This window comes from Vicugna pacos, chromosome 1 (genome assembly GCF_048564905.1).
Source record: "Vicugna pacos chromosome 1, VicPac4, whole genome shotgun sequence".
Lineage (NCBI taxonomy): Eukaryota > Metazoa > Chordata > Mammalia > Artiodactyla > Camelidae > Vicugna > Vicugna pacos.
Genome location: NC_132987.1, coordinates 35,108,902 through 35,129,691, shown reverse-complemented (window position 1 = coordinate 35,129,691; position 20,790 = coordinate 35,108,902). Strand labels below are relative to the sequence as shown.

The window sequence follows — 20,790 nt, the reverse complement described above, 5'->3', positions numbered from 1 at the left end:
ATTCTCTTTCATTATAGGGTACTACCAGATATTGAATATAGTTCCCTGTTTTGTATAATAAGACCCTGTTGTTTATCTATTTTATATATAGTAGTTAGTTAGATATTAGATTTTTAATAGCAGCTTTTGTCTAAGACCTGAGAGTACTGTATAAAAATTATTTTTCCAAATAAGGATTATTTGGAATAGTCATCTTTTAAAATCTGTAAAATCAATTGAAAGCAATGGTTGTCTCTGGGAAGAGGAATTAAGTGGCAAAAAGACAAGCGTAGAGGGAGATTTATTTTTCACTTCATACCCCTTTGTAGCTTTTGAATTTATACCTTTACATAAAAATATCTGTATAGTCCCTCAATGTGTCCAACCTCACCTGATACAAGTGCACTCTTCTGAGAGGACAGGGATCTGTACAGCTGTGACCTTCTGCTCCTTAGGGCCACTCTAGACCATATGACATATATTGGTGATTTTCTAAGCCATTTCTTTTTTTTTTTTTAATTTAAGTATGGTTGATTTATAATGTTGTGTTAGTTTCTGGTGTACAGCAAAGTGATTCAAATATATATATATATTATTTTTCATATTCTTTTCCATTATGGTTTATTATAGGATATTGAGTATAATTCCCATGCCACACAGTAGGACTTTGTTGTTTATCTATTTTATATACAGTAGTTTGTATCTGCTAATCCCAAACTCCTAATTTATTCCTTCCCTGAGTCCCCTTTGTTAACCATAAGTTTGTTTTCTATGTCTATGAGTCTGTTTCTGTTTTGTAAATTAGTTCACTTGTACCATTTTTATAGTTTCCAAATATAAGTGATATCAAATGGTATTTGTCTTTCTCTGCCTGACTTACTTTGCTTAATATGATAATCTCTAGGTCCATCCATGTTGCTGCAAATGGAATTATTTCATTCTTTTTTATGGCTTATTAGTATTCCATTGTATACATACCACATCTTCTTTATCTATTCTTCTGTTGATGGACATTTAGGTTTCTTCCATGTCTTGGCTATTATAAATAGTGCTGCTATGAGCATTGGGGTGCATGTATCTTTTCAAATTATAGTTTTCTTTAGATATATGTCCAGGAGTGGGATTGCTGGATCATATGGTAACTCTATTTTTAGTTTCTTAAGGGATCTCCATAGTGTTTTCCATAGTGGCTCCACTGTTTTCCATAGTGGCTGTACCAATTCACATTCCCACCAACAGTGTAGGAGGGTTCCCTTTTCTCCACATTCTCTCCAGCACTTGTTATTTGTAGACTTTTTTTGTTTGCTTTGTAGCAGAGAAAGAGCAGGACCAAGCAAGGAGAACAGGTAGCTAGTGTTTGAAAAACCCAAACTCTGATAGTTTTCAGGGAAAAGTTTTTATAGGCAAAATTTGGGGTGATGGCTGCAAGGTATGTGATTGGCTTTCTTCTGATTGGTTGGTAGTGTGGTAACAGGGTGGTGTTCCAGGAGTCTTGTGCTCAGCCTGAAGTTGCCATCCTCCACCTGTGTGGGGGCCCTGGTTCCTGCAGAAGAACTCAAAGATATTGCTATATGCATTACTTGAGGAGGAACCAGGAACCTGCCCCAAGGCTGCACCATTTTTTCTTGATTGTGCCTCCTTTGTCTCTGCATTTCCCTCCCTTCTCTCTTTGAATCTGCCCTTTGGAACTCAGGGAAGGTCAAGGAGGCTGAATGCAGCCTAAGTCCTACTAACAAGAAATGGAGGACACAGGAAGTATTTGTTCCAGGGAGGACTCCACAGGGTCCTGCTCTATTTCACCCAGTCTATTTGTAGACTTTTTAATGATGGCCATTCTGGCCAGTGTGAGGTGATACCTGATTGTAGTTTTGATTTGCATTTCTCTAATAATTAGTAACGTTAAGTATCTTTTCATGTGCCTGTTGGCCAGCTGTATGTCTTCTTTGGAGAAATGTCTATTTAGATCTTCTGCCCAGTCTTTGATTGGGTTGTTTGCTTTTTGTTACCAAGCTGTATGAGCTATTTTTATATTCTTGAAATTAAGCCCTTGTCAGTCACATTGTTTGCAAATATTTTCTCCCATTCCAGAGATTGTCTGTTTGTTCTGCTTATGGTTTCCCTTGCTGTGCAATAGATTATAAGTTTGAATAGGTTCCATTTGTTTATTTTTGTTTTTATTTCTATTGCCTTGGGACACTGACCTGAGAAAACGTTGCTACAATTTATTCCAGAGAATGTTTTCCCTATATTCTCTTCTAGAAGGTTTATGGTGTCAAGCCATATATTTAAACTGTTAAGCCATTTTGAATTTATTTTTGTGTGGGGTTGAGGGAGTGTTCCAACTTCATTGATTTACATGTGGCTGTCTAACTTTCCCAACACAACTTGTTGAAGAGACTGTCTTTTCTCCACTGTATACTCTTGCCTCTTTTGTGGAAGATTAACTGACCATAGGTGTGAGAGTTTATTTCTGGGCTCTCTATTCTAGTCCATTGATCTATATATCTGTTTTTATGCCAGTACTACACTGTTTTAATTACTGTGGCTTTGTAGTATTTTTAAAATTTAAAAAAAATCTTATTTATTTTTTACTTAGGTGGGGGAGGTAATTAGGTTTTTATTTATTTCTCTTTAATGGAGGTACTGGGGATAAACCCAGGACCTCCTGCATGCTGTGAGGTACTCTACCACTGAGCTATACCTTCCCCTCTGTAGCTCTGTAGTATTGTCTGAAGTCTGGGAGGGTTATGCCTCCAGCTTTGTTCTTTTTACTCAGGATTGCTTTGACAGTTCTGAGTCTTTTATGGTTCCATATACATTTTAGGATTATTTGTTCTAATTCTGTGAAAAATGTCATGGTTAATTTGATAGAAATTGCATTAAATCTGTAGCTTGCTCTAAGACATTTCTGGACATCAGCTAACCAGGGGATATTTTCTAAAATCTATGTGGTAGAAATATGGATATATATGTGGTTAGCATGTGAATTACTTATTTTCCCTGTACTTTCCAAACTTTCTATAATGCATGTAGCCAGGGGGAAAAAACACATTACAAACATTTTGTCATGTATTCACTTATTCATTTATCCATGTATTCAATTTTTTTTTGAGGAGTAGTAGTAGTTGTGTGTGTGTGTGTGTGTGTTTTCTAAAAACCAGGATGTGATGATGTGTTCTAGGAAATACAGAGCTGGAAGCCTCTAGTTGCCTCAATCTTTTTTGGATGGGGCAGAGTGTGAATAAGGAGTGATCCCTGCCTTCCATGTATCTGCAGACAGATATGCAGAAAAGTACTCAATAAAACAGAATGATGTCAAAGCAAGTGTAATAAGCCTTATGCTATGGAAGTGAAAAAGAAGAAACAATTCATCCTGGGCATGTCAGAAAGATTTCACTGAAAAATACATATTTAAGGTAGAATTTTAAAAGTGATTTGAATTTTAGGGAAGAAAGGGGCTGGAAAGTGCTTTTCAAGTTGAGGAATCAGTTGAAGAAACACATAAAAATAGGAACATGCATGGCCCATTTGGAAAAATGGTCACCATCCAGTGAGATAAGAATACAATGTGCATGGATGCTTATGGGAGCAGGATGCCGAAAGGAATGGACAGATCATATTGCCTGTGAAATGCACTGGAAAGCCACCGAAAGTGTAAAAAGGAAGAAACAAGTTCCATTCATGTTTTAGGAAGACGTCACGTGTAGGCAGTTTGATAACATAAAGATCACAGGCTTTGAAGTTAAACAGACCTAAATTTGAATCTTGCCTTATTCTCATTAGCAGTGTCATTGGGGTAAGTCATTTAACTTCTCAGTTTCGCTGTGTCAGACAAGAGTTGACAAATGAGTGCACTCACCACTTGCATGACACGTGGTAGAGGCTAAATAAATGATAGATATTATTCTTTTATTCTTTTGATATATGGGGGGTGTATTTACAAGGCAGGCTCTTGGATACATGAGCTAGTTCAGGGACTGATGTGGATTCTAGGTGAGAGGTGATGAGGGCCCAAAATAAGTAATGACTGTGGGAACAGAAATGAAAAAACAGAAGGTATTGGCATCTAGTGGGCAGAGGCCAAAGGCCCTGGAATGTACAGGACAGCCCTCAACAACAAATAATTATCTGGCCTGAAAGATCAGTAGTGCCAACAGTTGAGGACTCTGTATTAACAGAAAGAGATTAGAGGACACATGTATGACCTGTCTTCAAAAATTTTTTTAAATTATGAAATACTTAAAACATACTTAAAATATAATAAACACCCACAAACTTATTGCTAAATTTAGGAGATATTCATCAGATGGCTCTTCTACACCGAGGAAAAAGAGGTGGAGCTGTGAGTCTGCAAAATCCTTGAGGAACACTTTAGCCCTCTGTGCCTGACAGTCAGTTGTATCTGATGGAGGAACACTTACTTAAATACCTTCAGGTAAAGGTCTTTTGTTCCTCCCTCAAAGAACTTAAAAATGGAAAGTTTCTGAAGGGAATAATTTATTAAATTAAGAGTAAGAATTTTCTTTTTGGCTCATTAAGCAATATTAATGAATAACAATAGGATAGCACAATATCTAGAGAGGAAAGAACAATTGCAATATGCTATGATGAAAACTTTCAATCAATGGAGGATAACATTTCATGGAGATTTTGCTTAAATGGATGAGACAGGAGAACTGTCTAATCTAACAAGCCCCTCAGCTCCATCAAAAGCTGACATTGGTGAAAACTTCAGTGTTAGCGTGGGCAGGACCCCACATCTGTATATTCAACTATGCATATGATTTCTCCTATAAAATGCTACTAGTACAAATGATAAAAATTGACTCCCAATTCTAGTGAACATTAAAGCTTATGAGATAAATAGAGAAATACAGACAAGACAAGTCAGGCAGGTTTACACACCAGCCAAGGGACTGCTTCTGTAGTCAGGCTGATTCAAATCCACATCATAGCAAATTTCCAAGTCACCCTTGGGCAGGTAATATTACAAATATAAAATCTATACATGCCAAGGATCCACTGTACGTCTATTAAACCATAATACCTTCATGGCTCCCTTCTTAGCCATTATTAGCCTCAAATCTTATTATATTTACATAAATATATATGATATGCATTTTTAATCCAGAAAGAGCCAGTTACCTCAAGCAGAATTTTGTGAGGAATATTTTATGTCTGTAGTTTAACATGCTTATGGAACTATCTAAAGCTGTACTGTCCATTACACTAGCCAATAACCATGTACAGTTACTAAGTATGTGAAACATAATGGCCAGTGTAAATTGAGATATGCTTGAGTGTAAAAAACAGGTGAGATTTTGAAGACTCAGCTAAAAAAAAAAAGGGGGAACTAGCTCATTAATTTTATTATATTAATTGCATATTAAAATTATACTATTTTGGATATCTTGGATTGAATAAAACATGATTAAAACCAATCTCACCTGTTTCTTTTTAGTTTTTAAAAAAACTTTTTATTGAAGTATAGTTGATTCACAATGTTGTGTTTGTTTCAGATGTACAGCATAGTGATTCAGTTATACATATATATATATGTTCTCTTTCATATTTTTTTCATTATAAGTTATTACAAAATATTGAATATAGTTCCTTGTGCTGTACTGAAGGACCTTGTTGTTCCTTTTCACTTTTTTAAAATTTAATGAAAACTTTTTTTATTGAAGTATAGTCAGTTACAATGTGTCCATTTCTAGTGTACAGCACAATGTCCCAGTCATGCCTTTTTACTTTTTAAATGTAGCTTCTAGAAAGTGTAAAATTAACTGTGTGGCCTGCATTATATTTCTATTGCACAGCACTGACATAGAGCTTACTCTACACATCTGGCCATTTTTAGGATCAGGTACATTCCAATCCAGACATACTGCTGTTATCATACACACAGTATAAATCAAACTTCAGACACCACTTTTTCAGAGAAATATCTTGAAAGACTACACTGTTAACAAATGACATGTGCTAGATTACACTGTGCTAGAAATGGAGTTGTCCTATTCACGAGAGAGATTTTATTGTGAAGAGTAACTGCAGCCTGATGTCCTAAAGCCAGGAGCTGGTGGATTTTAAAAAGTATTGCTTTAAATATGGACATATATGTGACCTCTAGGGGCAGAAGGAACCATTGTAAGGATACTTAAGGGAAAAGTCATACTTGATTAGACATTTTTGGTAGGTAGATAATTACATGTAGGAAGAGGAAGCCATAGCATCTACTTTCTCAAAACGCTTTGAACAAATTCCAAGCTGAAAGGTATTAATAAATGGATGGGGAAGGAGGGTGTTAGAAAAACACTTCAGTGAAGGACAGGTGTATTTGTAATCTGTTGCTGCATAACGACATTACTATAAATTTAGTGCCTTAAAACAACACGCTTTTATTATCTCAGTTTTTGCGAGTTAAGTGTTCAAGTACAGCTTAACTGAGTCCTCGGCAAGAATGCAGTTAAGGTGCTGGCCAGGGTTGGATTTTCATCTGAAACTTGACTGGGAAAGGATCTGCTTCTACACTTTCATGCTTGTTGGCAGCATCCAGTTCCTTTCAGGATGTCAGACTGAGATCTTCAATTTCTTGCTAGCTGTTGGCAGGAGGCTGTCCTTAGTTCCTTGCTACCTGGTCCTCTCCTTAAGGAAACTCACAACATGGCAGCTTGCTTCTTTACAGCCAGGAAGAGAAAGTCTCTCAGCAACACGGATGTTACAAAGTGATCACACCTATGCAACCAAGTACATCCATCACCTTTGCTGTGTTCCATTGATTAGAAGCAAGTCACAGGTCCCACTTGCTCTAGAAGGAAATAGATTGCACAAGGACATGAATACAAGGAGGCAGAGATCACGGGGCCACCTTAGTGTCTCTCCAACACAATAGGGAACTGGTTTAAGGATATAAACTAGGGGGAGGTGTCACAGTGGTGCCTACAGGATCTGTTAGCACCATTTCAGTGACTAGTTTTCAAATGATCTGGAAGAGAGGAAAAACAACAAATTCTCCAGTTTGCCAATGGAAATAATTTTCTAAATAGTGAGATGTCTTGATGTTGGGAATAAGGAAGGACTGGTCAGTGGAAATCACAAACAACAAAGGTAGCAGCATCATCGGCAAGTGGCACGGAGACTTAACACCTGAGAACCCTGACACAGAAGCAATCACTGGAACAGTCTTAGTGGAGTCTACAGCAAGGCAAGGTGCCTCCCCTCAGGAGTGTCAGGTAGTGCTGTCCAGAGAGGTGAGCAACAGCAGAGGAAAACATGCTGGCCAGCCCCACAGCCAGACAGCAGTGAGAGCATGGAGAGAGTCTCTTCTCAGAGATTCAAAAAACCTTCCAGTGAAGGACCAGAGAAGATAGAGAGGCTCTGGTCACCTTAAAAGAGAGAGAAAGAGAAAAAAGCGTTTATATTCCACTTTATTCAGGGGTGTTTGACATGGGCAACACTAACTAGGCTGTAGTAAATGGCTATTGAAGCTCAGAAAAGATAGCCAACTGATTAATTTCTTGCAGACTGAATTAATTTAAAATGTGCTTTAATACCAAAAAACTCATAAACTAAAGCTAAACTATACCATGTTACATGAGTATGTGCCCTAATTTGTGTTCAAGAAACATTGATTAAAAAATAAAAAGAAACATTGATTGAGCAGTTACTATGCTAGGAAATGTTCTAGATGCTTGGAATACAATGTGAACAATAGGTGAGGTCTCTGCTCTCATGGGCCTCATAATAGTGGGAAGATGGGCATTGAATGAATGACTACACAAGTAGCCATATCATTATTACTGGTGACTGTTACAAAGGACAATAGAGTGCTTCTGGAAAAATAAAACAGGGGAATCCAATGTAGCCTGCAGAATCAGGATTGAAGGAAAAGTGACATTCAAGCTAAGAGCTGAAGGATGGGTTTCCCCTGCAAGAGGTGGAGAAAAGACGGGGCAGCAGAGGAAACAACACATAAGAAGGCCCTGGGTGGGAACAGATTGAGGCTCACTGAAGGAGGAGGCCGATATGGTTGGGGCATGGTGACCAAGAGCTCAAAATGACAGTAGCAATCATGCAGTACCTGGACATGAAAGATTTTTAAATTTTATTTAAGAGCAATGAGAAGCCACTGAAAAATCATATAAGCCAAGAAATGACTACTGTGGTCTGAATGTTTGTGTCCCTCCTCAAATTCATATGTTGAATCTTAACCCCCAAAGATCATGGTTTAGGACATAGGGCCCTTGGGAAGTGATTAGGTCATGAGGGCTGAGCCCACATGAATGGAATTAGTGATCTTGTAAAAGAGGCTCCAGAGAGATCTTTAGCCCTTCAACCACGTGAGGACACAGTGAGAAGTTGCCAATATTAAGTCTGCTGGCTCCTTAATCTTGGACTTCCCAGCCTCCAGAACCGTGAGCAATGGATTTCTGTTGTTTATAAGCTAACCAGTCTGTGGTATTTTTTTTTTCAATTGAGGTATAGTTGATTTACAATATTGTGTTAATTTCAGGTATACAGCAAAGTCTTTCATATATATGTGTGTGTGCGTGTGTGTGTATGATATATGTATATATGTATATTCTTTTTTCAATTCTTTTCCATTATAGTTTATTACAAGATATTGAATATAGTCCCCTGTGCTATACAGTAAGTCCTTGTTATTTATCCATTTTATATATGGTAGTGTGCATCTGTTAATCCCATACTCCCAGTTCATCCCTCCCCCCTTCCCCTTTGGTAAGTTTGTTTTCTATGTCTGTGAGTCTTTTCTATTTTGTAAATAAGTTCATTTGTTCTATTTTTTAGATTCTGCATGTAAGTGATATTATGTGATATTTGTCTTTATCTGACTCACTTCACTCAGTATGATAATCTCTAGTTCCATCCATGTTGCTGCAAATGGCATTATTTCATTCTTTTTATGGCTGAGTAGTATTCCATTGTATAAATATACCACTACTTCTTTATCCAATCATCTGTCGATGAACATTTAGGTTGTTTCCATGTCTTGGCTATTGTAAATACTGCCACTATGAACACTGAGGTGCATGTATCTTTTTGAATTAGAGCTTTCGTCTTTTTCAAATATATGCCCAGGAGTGGGATTGCTGGACTCTATTTTTAGTTTTTAAGGAAACTTCATACTATTTTCCATAGTGGCTGCAACAGTTTACATTCCCCAGCCTGTGGTATTTTATTACAGCAGCCCGAGCAGACTAAGACAAATGACATAACACGATCTCATTTCAAACTGTCACTCTCACAGCTATTGAGGATTGGATTGGAAAAGAAGCAAGTGTGAACATAGAGTGGCCAGTGAGGAAGTTTTTACAGTTGTCCAGAGAGATACAACAGTGATGTGGACCAGGGCAAAGACAATGAGATAAAAAGAAGTGGATAAATTCAAAACATATTTGAAGGTAGAAAGGTCACTTATTGGATGTGAAGTACCCTTCACAGGGAGATGGAATTTTCAAGTATGACAACCAGGTTTCTGGCATGAGCAGTTGGGAGGCCAAAGTTACCATTTACTGATGAAAGGAACACCTAGATGGGGCATAGATTTGAGGAGAAGTTCAAGAGGCTTCAGTTAAAAGATGTGAGTTGTTGTCCCTTTTTTTACCAATGGCAGTAATAATAATAATAATAATAATAATAATAATAATAACAATAATAATAATAATAAGTGTAGTGATTAGGTAACAATTGAACCACATGATTTTTGCTTTTCAAAATAAAATATGACTTAAGAGTTAGGAGATAGAATATTTATATACTGCAGAAGAAGACCACAATGTTTCAGAGCAACCTTTGAACTTTGGTCTACAATTTATTTCTGAATGGAAATGCTAATGACACTATCCTAGGTTGGCAATATTCCCAAAATCAATTCTAGCAAGTTAGTACCAAGCAAACCAAGTACCTCCAGTTGACCAATCTTATCCTTGCTGATGTAGTAGCTACCAGAAAGTAAAATCTTTGGAGCTGAGACCAAACAACTCTTTCAGAGTTTGTAGAACACAAAATAAAATCGTGAATGTCCAAGCATTTCTCTTCTGAATATAACAGAAGGACATTTCTGAACTCTTCTCCAATTACCTGAGGATAGCAGGTGATTGTTTCTCTAATCAAGAATAAAACTTATTCTGCCAACATTATTATAATGTTTCACTGCCAAAGTGATGTCCATATTGTGAATGTATCTTCTGTGTTAACATTTCATAAAATTGATTTGTTTGAGTGCGTTTTTCTTTTCCATGTTGGTTGGCCTTTCAAGTCAAACATTGTGTGGCTGCTAGAAACAGCACTGTGTCTTTTCCAACTTTGAGCCATACTGGATATTCAATGAATGTTTGCTGGGCAAAGAAATGAACATTTATTGTGTGAAATATTAAAAAATGCAGAAATGTGACAAGTGAATTCAGTATAGATAAGTGTTAAGATAAATGCATTTAAAGAAAATAATGCAGATCACACTAATGAAATATTGGGTTCTGAGCTATCAAAATTCAACCAAAAAATACTCTAGAACATAAACAACTTGTTTATGGAAAATATCTATTCTATGTTCTCTCTAGGATAGCAGCTTAATGCAATGAGCTGTAAGGGGAGTCTGCATTCACCACAATTTCAGGAATGTAGTATTCAGGTATCAAAGACAAACAGATATCGACCGTGAAAAGACAATTGTTTTTAATGTGAAAATGAATACAATTAGGTTTATAAAAACAGAAAATGGATTTATCTTGTAATTCGTCTACCTCCTTGGAAATTTCTATCAAAGATAATAATTACTTTAAACAGTCATTCAAAAACTGTGATATTGAAGGAGGAAGAATATTTCATAAAATATAAATGAAAAGGAAAAGGTTTCAAATCTCTGATGAATGTTTCACTTATTACTATTTGTTTCCATAGTTTGGTCTCTTTAGCATAGTTAAATTGTAACCTGAGTGGTACCTATTCAGTGATCCAAAACAGGGCTTCTAATTTTTATTGTGCAATCATTTATAAACCTTGGATTGTAGCCACTTTACGTGTAAACAACCCAGTGATGACTCTTAGGAAACCAGTGCTATGTGGCTCTTTCCAACAGTGTTAAGTCTATAGCCCAACATGTTGTTTTGGTCTTTAAAGACTGAGATTGTGTTGCAAAAGAAGTAATTCACCACCTGCTCATCAACCTTAGCTTCAGAAAGTGTTGTCTTTTTCAGAGGGAAACCAAGGTTGGGGAGCAGATCCAGGAGAAAGATTCGGTTTTTACTGAACAACCTCCTAATGTTGAATTTTCTTTATGTATGTTTACCACATGTGTATATTATCTTACAATAACCACAAACCACAATTTTTAGAAGTTAGCTTCATTAAAAAAAAAAACTACTTATGTACTACTTACAGTTTTTAATCTGCCTTGTGGAGATACTGCTTTCCCCAAAGTTCAGTAGAGCTTGCTGTTAGTCTTACTATAAAACTCTCCACTGTATTTTGTAAAAACCTAGCTGAACCTCTACATGGGAACAAGTTAATTCTCTATACTCCCAGGATCGTGATACCAGGAATAAACTAGACTCTTCAAAATTCAGATCTCTTTTTAATCAAGTACTTTGATCAAACCCCAACAACTTTTTGTTAAAACTGCTCACAGGACATAAAATGGGCTGAGATGAATTGAGTTAAATTGTCTTTTATTTCTTAACCTCAAGCTCAAATGAATGTGCCATAAACAGAGGAAATGCATTTAAAAAAAAAAAGCAGAGACTCCGGACAAGTCATAAAAAATTCGGTCAGTGGTAAGAAAGGTCTGGCTGGCCATGTAAGGCACTGAGGTTAAGGTGCTAGGAAACAGAGCAAGCAGAAGTCACCTGGGGTCCAGGGTCCAAATTCACCCCGGAAATGAGCCCCAGATAAGTTGGTTAATGTTATCTGTGCTCACTGTGGCGCAGTTGTACTGGTAATTTAACTTATTAAAGAGTAGTGGGCAAAGAGATCTAGGTCACCTCCATTTCCTTTCTTGGTGAGGTAGGCCCATTTAGGGCTCCAGAGTCCAGATATGAGATTATTATGGAGAAGTCCAAATCAGAATCTAGGACTTCTCTGTTCATCAAAATCTGATTAAAAAAAATTTTTTCTCTTTCTGCTCTATTTTGGCTCAAAGAAATGAAACAAGTTATGGAGAACTTAAATGTTTTGCTGACAAAGCCATCTTTTTTCCTTTAAGACTTTTCAATATTCATTTAACCTGATTTTTTTTTAATTGACATACAGTCAGTTATAATGTGTTAATTTCTGGTGTATAGCCTAATGTCTCAGTCATGCATATACCTACATGTATTTGTTTCCATATGTTTTTTCATTAAAGGTTATTATAAGATATTGAATATAGTTCCCTGTGCTATACAGAAGAAATTTGTTTTTTTTTTAAATCTATTTTCATATATAGTGGTTAACATTTGGAAATCTCAAGTTCCCAAATTTATCCCTTTCCACCCTCTTTCCCCCGGTAACCGTGAGATTGTTTACTATGTCTGCGAGTCAGTTTCTGTTTTGTAGATGAGTTCATTAGTGTCCTCTTTTTTCCTTTTCTTTTTTTTTTTTTTTTTGAGATTCCACATATGTGTGATTTCATATAACCCTGATGTTCTTGTGCAAAAAATTTTAGGGGTAGGAAAGTTTTCCAGGATGATCTATACTAGAATACAAAGCCTCTGCACATAGTCCAAGTATCTCTCCAATTAGCCTGAATATTTCATATTTGTGGTTTTCAACCAGGGTAGGACAGGCTTGACTTGTGTACTATAGCTGGAAAATATACCACAGTGATTTGAATGTATCGAATCTGTACCTATCCAACTCTAGTGTACACATTCACACATATGCATACACATCAGGGTCTATGTCAGTGTATCTTAGATTTTTATCTCATTCCATTATAGTGCCAACTCACAGTGGAACAACTCATCCACCAACTGTACAGATTTTATCAAGCTAATTTTCTTGGGTTGTATTAGGAAAACAATAGTCATATTCAATACACTTTTTAAAATTACACATGCTCTCCCACTCTGAGAATAATAGTTCTAAGTTTACCATTCAATTCTTCTGCTAACTACACCCTTTTCTTAAGCATATTCTTCACACCTTTACAATGGCAAAATTCCAAATTCATAATAATGCAATGTGACATTACAAAAGATCGCTCTAATAAATTTTGGGTGAGTTTTTATCTAAGTATACTGTCTTTATAATATATTGTGACATATGCTGCCACTTGTTAAATTCACTTTATGGTCTTGGCTCCCACAAAAATTTTATTCACTTTTCACAAAATCCCATTTGATACAGTAAGGTACCACAGACTGTAGATTGAACCTATGGGGCCTGAGATTTAAATTATAATTTTCTACTGAATCAGTCACAAAATTATGAAATAAAAATTTCAGACTTCATTTAAAATAATCATCTTTATTAAAATCACCCAACAATATTTATCATTTTAAAATATTTTAAAGCCACTTTGAAAAGTATAGTTGGCCCTCGAATAACACTAGAGTTAGGAGTGGCAACCTTCCACAAAGTCAAAAATCTGTGTATAGTCAGCAGCCCTTCATTTAATTGGTTCCTCTGTATCCACAGTCTTATACCCTCCGACTGAACCAACCCTGGATGGTATATTATTGTGGTATTTACTATTGAAAAAAATCCATGTGTAAGTGGACCCAAGCAGTTCAAACACATGTTGTTCAAGGGTCCACTGTAAAGAAATATAACACCTTAATTAATAAATCTGGAGGCGGCTTGCCAGGGGAGGCCTGTGATGTGGTCCTCACTGCAGGGACCTTGGGGCCAGGCTCTAGAGTGGGACCCTAAACTCTGGTACTTCAGTTTCTAATTTTTTTCTTGAGTTCTGTTACCTCCTTTTTGAATTCAAATTTATTTTGCTTTTTGTTTCCTATATATTTTTCTTTTTAAATTTTTTTTAATATATTTTAAATGTTTTATTTATTTTTGGTGGGGGAGAGGTAATTAGGTTTATTTATTTTTACTTATTTTAATGGCAGTACTAGGGATTTAACCCAGGACCCTGGGCAAGCTAAGCAAGCACTCTACCATTGAGCTATACCCTCCCCCACTCATATATTTTTCTTAATGTATTGTACCTCATTTTGAAATAATATAGTACCTTAGATGTTTGGTGTTCATTCTCCTATATAATCAGAGTGTCCAGGAAAATTGATTATATAGGAGAATGAACACCAAACATCTTAGGTAGAGAGACATCATGCCTTTAACTTTCTCTCAAAGAGTTCAGAAAAAGAGAGGATGTGAAAGTGAATGTGGTAAGTTTTTAACATTTGGGGACTCTGGGTGAAGGGTATATGGGAATTTTTTGTACTATTCTCTTACAATTTAGTGAAAGTCTGAAATTGTTCCAAAAATTTTAAAAAGGTTTTTAAAAGTTGGGAGATTAAAAGTAGAAAAACAGTAAGATTAATGTCACTAAGGGTCTCTTTGAGCACCTGCAGTATCCCTGCATATTACACACATGGAAAGTAAAATCTTGTTTTAAAAGAAAAATTGGGCCCCACATGCGTGCAGCTTATCTCAGTTGGTCTGCCCGAGACCCTCTGAACACCAACCCTAGTCCCCCGCAAGGCCCCATTTTCTCTCCAACAAGATGAAAGAAACTACCATGAACCAGGAGAAACTCGCCAAACTGCATACACAAGTGCGCATTGGTGGGAAAGGAACTGCTAGCAGAAAGAAGGTGGTACACAGAGCAGCCACAGCAGATGATAAAAACTTCAGTTCTCTTTAAGGAAGTTAGGGGTAAACAATATCTCTGATATTGAAGAGATATGTTCACAAACCAAGAAACAGTGATCCAGTTACTGAGAGCTGGTATTTTATATGAGGATGGCTTTTTAAAAATTTGTTTATGGATCTGATAAAATCTAGATCTCTAATATTTTTTAAGCCTAAGCCTCTGGACACTGCAGCTGTTTTCAGTTTTTGCTTAGGTACAATTCATTCTTTGCAGCTAATTAAGCTAAAGAAGTCTGGGAATAAAGTTTGAAACAAAGGTTAATAAAGTTCTTTGGCTAGTAAAAAAAGAAAGAAAGAAAGAAAAGTTGGGGGCTTAGAATGTCTCAAATTCTGGCAAGGAATGCCAGTGCAAAAACACTCCCTAGAAAGTATTCACATTGATTCACACTGATATTTGAGTCAATAAACTGCCATTCCATATTAGCAGAATCCATGAAAACTAATGAGCTAATAACTCAGGCTAAGGCCATTAGAAGCAGCAGGCACTGTCATATTGACAGAGATGAATCTGAATTATTGTACTCAGTTAACATGTGGGGCAACAATGATGCTTGTAATCTGTTGATGGGATTTAGATTGGTATAATCTGGTATAATCTTTTTAAGGAGCAGTCAGGTAGTATATATCACATTTTGGATGTTCATACCCTAACAGCAATTTTACTTCTAGAAATTTATCCTAAAAAATAGTGGGGCAAGTAAACAAAGATGTATATTGAAGGATGTTCACCCTGTCACAGCAAAGAACAGGAGACATTATGTGCCCATCAGTAGGAGATTATATAAAAAACGGTTTATCCACACAAGAGAATATTCTTCAGCCATTACAAAGTATGGGATAAATGACAAAGAGCAATATCCTGAATATATTCAATAAAAAGTAGGTTGCAGAATAGCATGCATAGTATGATCCTGAATATATTTGCATTATATATTTACATTTAAAATAGAAATAATATATCGGCATTTATTTTTAAAGATTGAAAAAAACACATGCCAAAAAGAATTTGGGGTAGGTAGATAGTTAAGGAGAATATACATTGCATTATCCATGGCAGACTACAGAATTTGCAAGGCCCAGTGCAACATGAAAATGGGGAGCCCGTCGATAAAAAATTAAGAACTTCAAGATAGTGACAGCAGAACATTAAGCCAAGAGTGAGGCTCTTCTAAGTGCAGGGTCCTGTGTTACTGTATAGATTACATGTCCATGAAGCTGACCCAGGCTGTACACTATACTATACCCTTAGATATCTATTGCACTATACCATACATTACACTGCAAAGTATATGCTAAGGTATACAATACACTAAGTGGTAGTATATGGAAGGGTGGGTGGAAATAAACATATTGTCTATCCACCCCACCCACGTCTTTTGTTATTTTGGTCGTTATAATAAGGACAATACTTTGTGATAAGGGCAATCCAGAGTGTGCTTAATTTATTCCTAAAAGGAGCTGGCACATTAAGGGTGCCAAGATCAGCGATTTGCCATTGTACCCTTTAGCTCACTCTGTATGCCACAAGAGTGCCTCCAAGAGGACTGATAGAGATTCAGTGAGGAGAGAGAGATGTGCAGCTCTCAAAAGATATTTCTGTGGCAAATTTTAATTACTTTTAAAGAGGTTCCACTTTAAGGACTATCAGGACAGATAAATGATGGGTAATTTTTTCCCTCTTTTCATGTGGCAAGTAGAAATATAAGAAAAAAATAAGGACAAAAAGTATAAACAGGAATTTCCTATCTCTAGAAATTAAATAGCTCTTTTAGGCCACTTGGGTATCAATAAATATTTTTCTACTGCTCTAAATGGTTAATGATGTCCTTGAATTAACCAAATAATAGTTTTACTAGTCACTAATTGACTTGATCTGTCTACAAGTTGAATGTTCCTCTGATGCTTCTATTTATAAGCAGAACTAAAAACCTGCGAAGTCTAATTTGGGATCAGCATGGTAGCTTATGTTCTGCTATGTGGAACATCAAGGTTTGATTAGGCAAATCCTAGGGATGTAGCCAAAAGGCAAAAGAATAAGACATTCTAATATCTCATAGGCTCTAAATAAGATGCTCTAACACTAACCAGGCTCTGATTCTCATTAGTTATAAGGACAGCATGTTTTCATAGGGCCTAATGAGTGTTGGGATAAGCATGAAGGTGATAGGACAAGGTTTCCAGTGTTCAGCTGAGTGGGGAAGTGGTGAGATAATCATGAAAAGATTTGTTAAAGATTTTTTGAAGTCCATCATAAGGTAATCAGTGGTAACTAAGCCTAAATGACACACCAGGAACTACAGATCTTTGACTTCATAGGCATCTGGAAAATCGGTTGAAACTATTTGAGATGTTCTCCAAAGAGGCTTCAGGGTTTTCTGTAACATAATGACAGAACTATAAATAGAAAGGTGATCATTCCTACGAGGTGTTGTGTATTTCAAGACTAGTATCTGGGCCTTGAGTGTGTTTAATCTTGTACTATTATTTAATTCATCTTCTGGAATTATATGTGTGTACAATATACCATATGTTACATATAATTTATGTTTAGTAATAGGAAAAAACAACTAACAGATACATAGTCTCTGTCTTAGAGCATCAGTTCTGTCTTCATTAAAGTTATTAAAATCACTCATATCCATCAGAATTAATTGTCACCAGTCTGACTAGCACTACTCTTCTCAAATTTCAAAAAGGATCCATAATCCAGGTGTAAGATATTCCTGAAGGTGGGAATCTATCATTTTCACAAATTAAAAAAGAGCTCTATTTAATGCATCTGCCCTTTGTTATATCCATAGATACTTAACTGCTTCGACCTTAAATATTACAATGACTTTTTCTTTTAAATGATATTATATACACACAAGCATTTGACACGAAGAACTTTCTAATAATATCCTCTGAAGATTGAATGGGCTATGATTCAAGAAATACTGAATTCCCCATTAATGAATGTATTACACTTAATGAAATGAAAATGTTGAAATTAGAACTGAAGCACAAAAATGGGGGTTGAACTAGATATCATATGTGCTCTTTACCAACTCTGAGACATCATGAATATGAAACAATTCTTACAGGTCTTGAATAGGGCACAGGATGGTCACAGGGAGAAGGGGAAGGACGCAAAGGAGAGACACCATGAAGATATCCTATTTATTCAATACAATTTGCCATTGACTGGACATGGAATGCAAAAGAAAAAGATGAAAAATCAATAACACTTAATGTTTTCAATTCAAGAAATTGAATAGCACCATTGACAGAAATGAGAAAGGATTACAAATTAGCAGGTTTTTCTTTTTTCATTGTTTTGATTATAAAGGAATTCCCTTGAACTAGGGGTGACTAAAACTAAAGTTAATTCTGCATTTCTGTTTTGTTTGTTAGTATCAGAGATATTTCAGGAGATCAGTCAAGATGTGGCAGGAGACCCCACTACTGACTGGACCTGCGAGGGCATGGCCCTGAGGAGGAGGCTATAGAGGAAAACCAGAATGCCTGGCAAACAGGCTAGAATTCAGGAACAGAGGAAGGAGACATATTCTGTCTTAGGGGAGACATATTCTGTCTCTGGGGATTTACTCAAGAACTGGGATGGGCCCAAGCCATCAAGGAGCTGGGAAGGCAGTGGCAGAGGGTATGCGGTTTAAACTCACCACAGGGAACTCAGCGTACACTTCACTGGCTCAATGGAGCTAGCCTCTAGAAGAATGTCATCAAGAAAAATGGTATCCAAGAAAATTCAAGAGAAAAACTAAAGGCAGAAAGGGGACACCGGAAAATATTACATTAATCTATTCAGAAAGTAAAATGGAATTGGATGTTACTGATCATTAAATTCTATCCTTGAAACATTAATTATTTTGGTATATTTTTTGAGTAAGAGCCGTATAACCATTATTTTACATTTGCAGTACCTTTGAAAAATTTGCATGACATATCATGTATTACTGTGATGACTAATTATTCTCATTTTAACTCTATCCTTACCTTAGGCTGAAACTACCTTATACAAGATGTTAAGCCAGATCTAGTAGTTCTCAAAGTATGTTCCAGGAACCAGTACCCTCAGCATCAAGTGAGTGCTTGTTAGAAATTCAAATCTTCAGATGCTTTCTCAGACCTAGTGAATCACAAACTGGTGGATGGAGTCCACCACTAGTGGTTTTAAGTCTCGCAGGTGGTTCTAAAGCACTCTGAGTTTTGAGAACCACAGCAGTAGGCATTTCAGACTTAGACCTCTTTAGAGCCTATTTAGTTAAAAATACTCTTCGGTTTTCTCTCTACTCACAACCCTGCTCTCTCTTCTGATTGCCAAGTGTGTGGTAGTTTTTTCCCACACCAAACAATTCTGCGACACCAGCTGGGTGTCCTATATTTTAACTCATTTCTGACACTACCTGGAGATAGATCCAACAGGTTAAGAGACTCAGCCCCACAAGACTGAGCCCCATTCCCTGACTTCAGACACCAATCAAATTCAAATTGTCACCTGTGCTTCTGACCCACAAGCTATAAATCAGAGGTTCATATAACCCCGTCTTGGTGTTTGATTAATTTGCTGGAGCAGCTCACAGAACTCGGGAAAACAGTTTACTTACTGGATTACCGGTTTATTATAAAAGGATATAACTCAGGAACAGCCAAGTGGAAGATGTGCCCGGGGCAAGGTATGGGGAAAGGGCACAAATCTTCCATCGCCCTGTCTAGGCTCGCCCCTCTTTCAGCACCTCCATGTATTTACCAACCTGGAAGCTCAGGGAACCAGCCATTTAGGGGTTTTTATGGAGGCTTCAGTAGCCACTGATTGACCCTCCAGTCCCTCTCCCCTCCCCAGAGGCTGGAGGCAGGTTGGACTGAAAGTTCCAATCCTCTAATCACAGAGTTGGTTCCCTTGGCAACCATCCCCCCTAAAGACTTAGGGACTTTCTAAAAGTCATCACATTAACATAAAATCAGAGGTGGTTGAAAAGGGTTTGTTATGAATAACAAGGGACACCCATTTCATTCTGGAGCTATTTCAGAAGCTCAGAAGGAAATTTGTCCCTATAACCCTTATCACTTAGGAAACTACGATGGTTTAGGAGTTATGTGCCAGGAACTGCGGAGGAATACCAAATATATATTTCTTAAATCACAGTATCATAGAGGTCCGGCAGAGATTTGTGTTATAAACCAGGGACACAACATTGGTTTTTTTGTCTGTTCAGATTGCTGTAACAAAATAGACTAGATGACTTATAAACAACAGAAATCTATTTCTCAAGTTCTGCAGGCTGGGAAGTCCAAGATCAAGGTGATGGCTAATTCAGCATCTAGTGATAACCTGCTTTTTTGTAGACAACAGTCTTCTCACTGTAATATCATTTGGCGGAAGGGATGAGGGATCCCCCTGGGGCCTCTTTCATAGGGACACAAATTCCATTCGTGAGGGTTTGACCTTCATGACCTAATCACTTCCCACCTCCAAACACCACCATGTTGGGGATGAGGTTTCAACATATGAATTTTGTATGGACATAAACATTTAGTCCATAACAATGGTCAGCTAGTAGGGGTTTGCAGTTGGTTGGGCCTGGAATCGAACTGGGGCTCCATTGCTTGAATAGGATCTTGAGCAAGTTGCTTAGCCTTTCTGATCCTCAGGTGTACCATACAGAAAATGGAAATGATCTACTTTGAAAGGTTACTGTGAACACTGAAGTTTATGTTCCTACATGGTAATCAGGAGTGCTGGCTCTTGTGTCAAACCCAGTTCAAATGTCAGCTCTTCTACTTTGTGATCTTGGACAAATTACTAAACCTCTCTATGCTTCAGATTTCTCATTTGCAAAGTGAGTAGTAATATATTTACTTCATAGGGTTGTGAGGATTCTGTGAGTTACTATGTATCAATTGCTTAGAAGACTACCTGCCTCATAATTGCTCAATAATTATCTGTTTATAATAGTAGATATACAAATAACAGTGATAATAATA

General features: G+C 36.8%; 2 long non-coding RNA genes across 2 annotated transcripts in view; one reads left to right on the top strand and one right to left on the bottom strand.

The window, feature by feature from the left end:
• The window catches only part of LOC140696101 (uncharacterized), an 87,657-nt gene extending 68,988 nt beyond the window's left edge, over window positions 1-18,669 (top strand). The window contains exon 3 of the long non-coding RNA XR_012072141.1: window positions 18,199-18,669. This is a non-coding gene — a long non-coding RNA (uncharacterized lncRNA). The remainder of the gene's footprint in view (window positions 1-18,198) is intronic.
• Window positions 6,353-19,649, bottom strand: LOC140696090 (uncharacterized). The gene is made up of 2 exons (XR_012072103.1): window positions 19,560-19,649; window positions 6,353-6,787 (listed from the first exon to the last, which is right to left on the bottom strand). It is a non-coding gene; the product is annotated as an uncharacterized lncRNA (long non-coding RNA).
• Window positions 19,650-20,790: the final 1,141 nt, after the last annotated feature.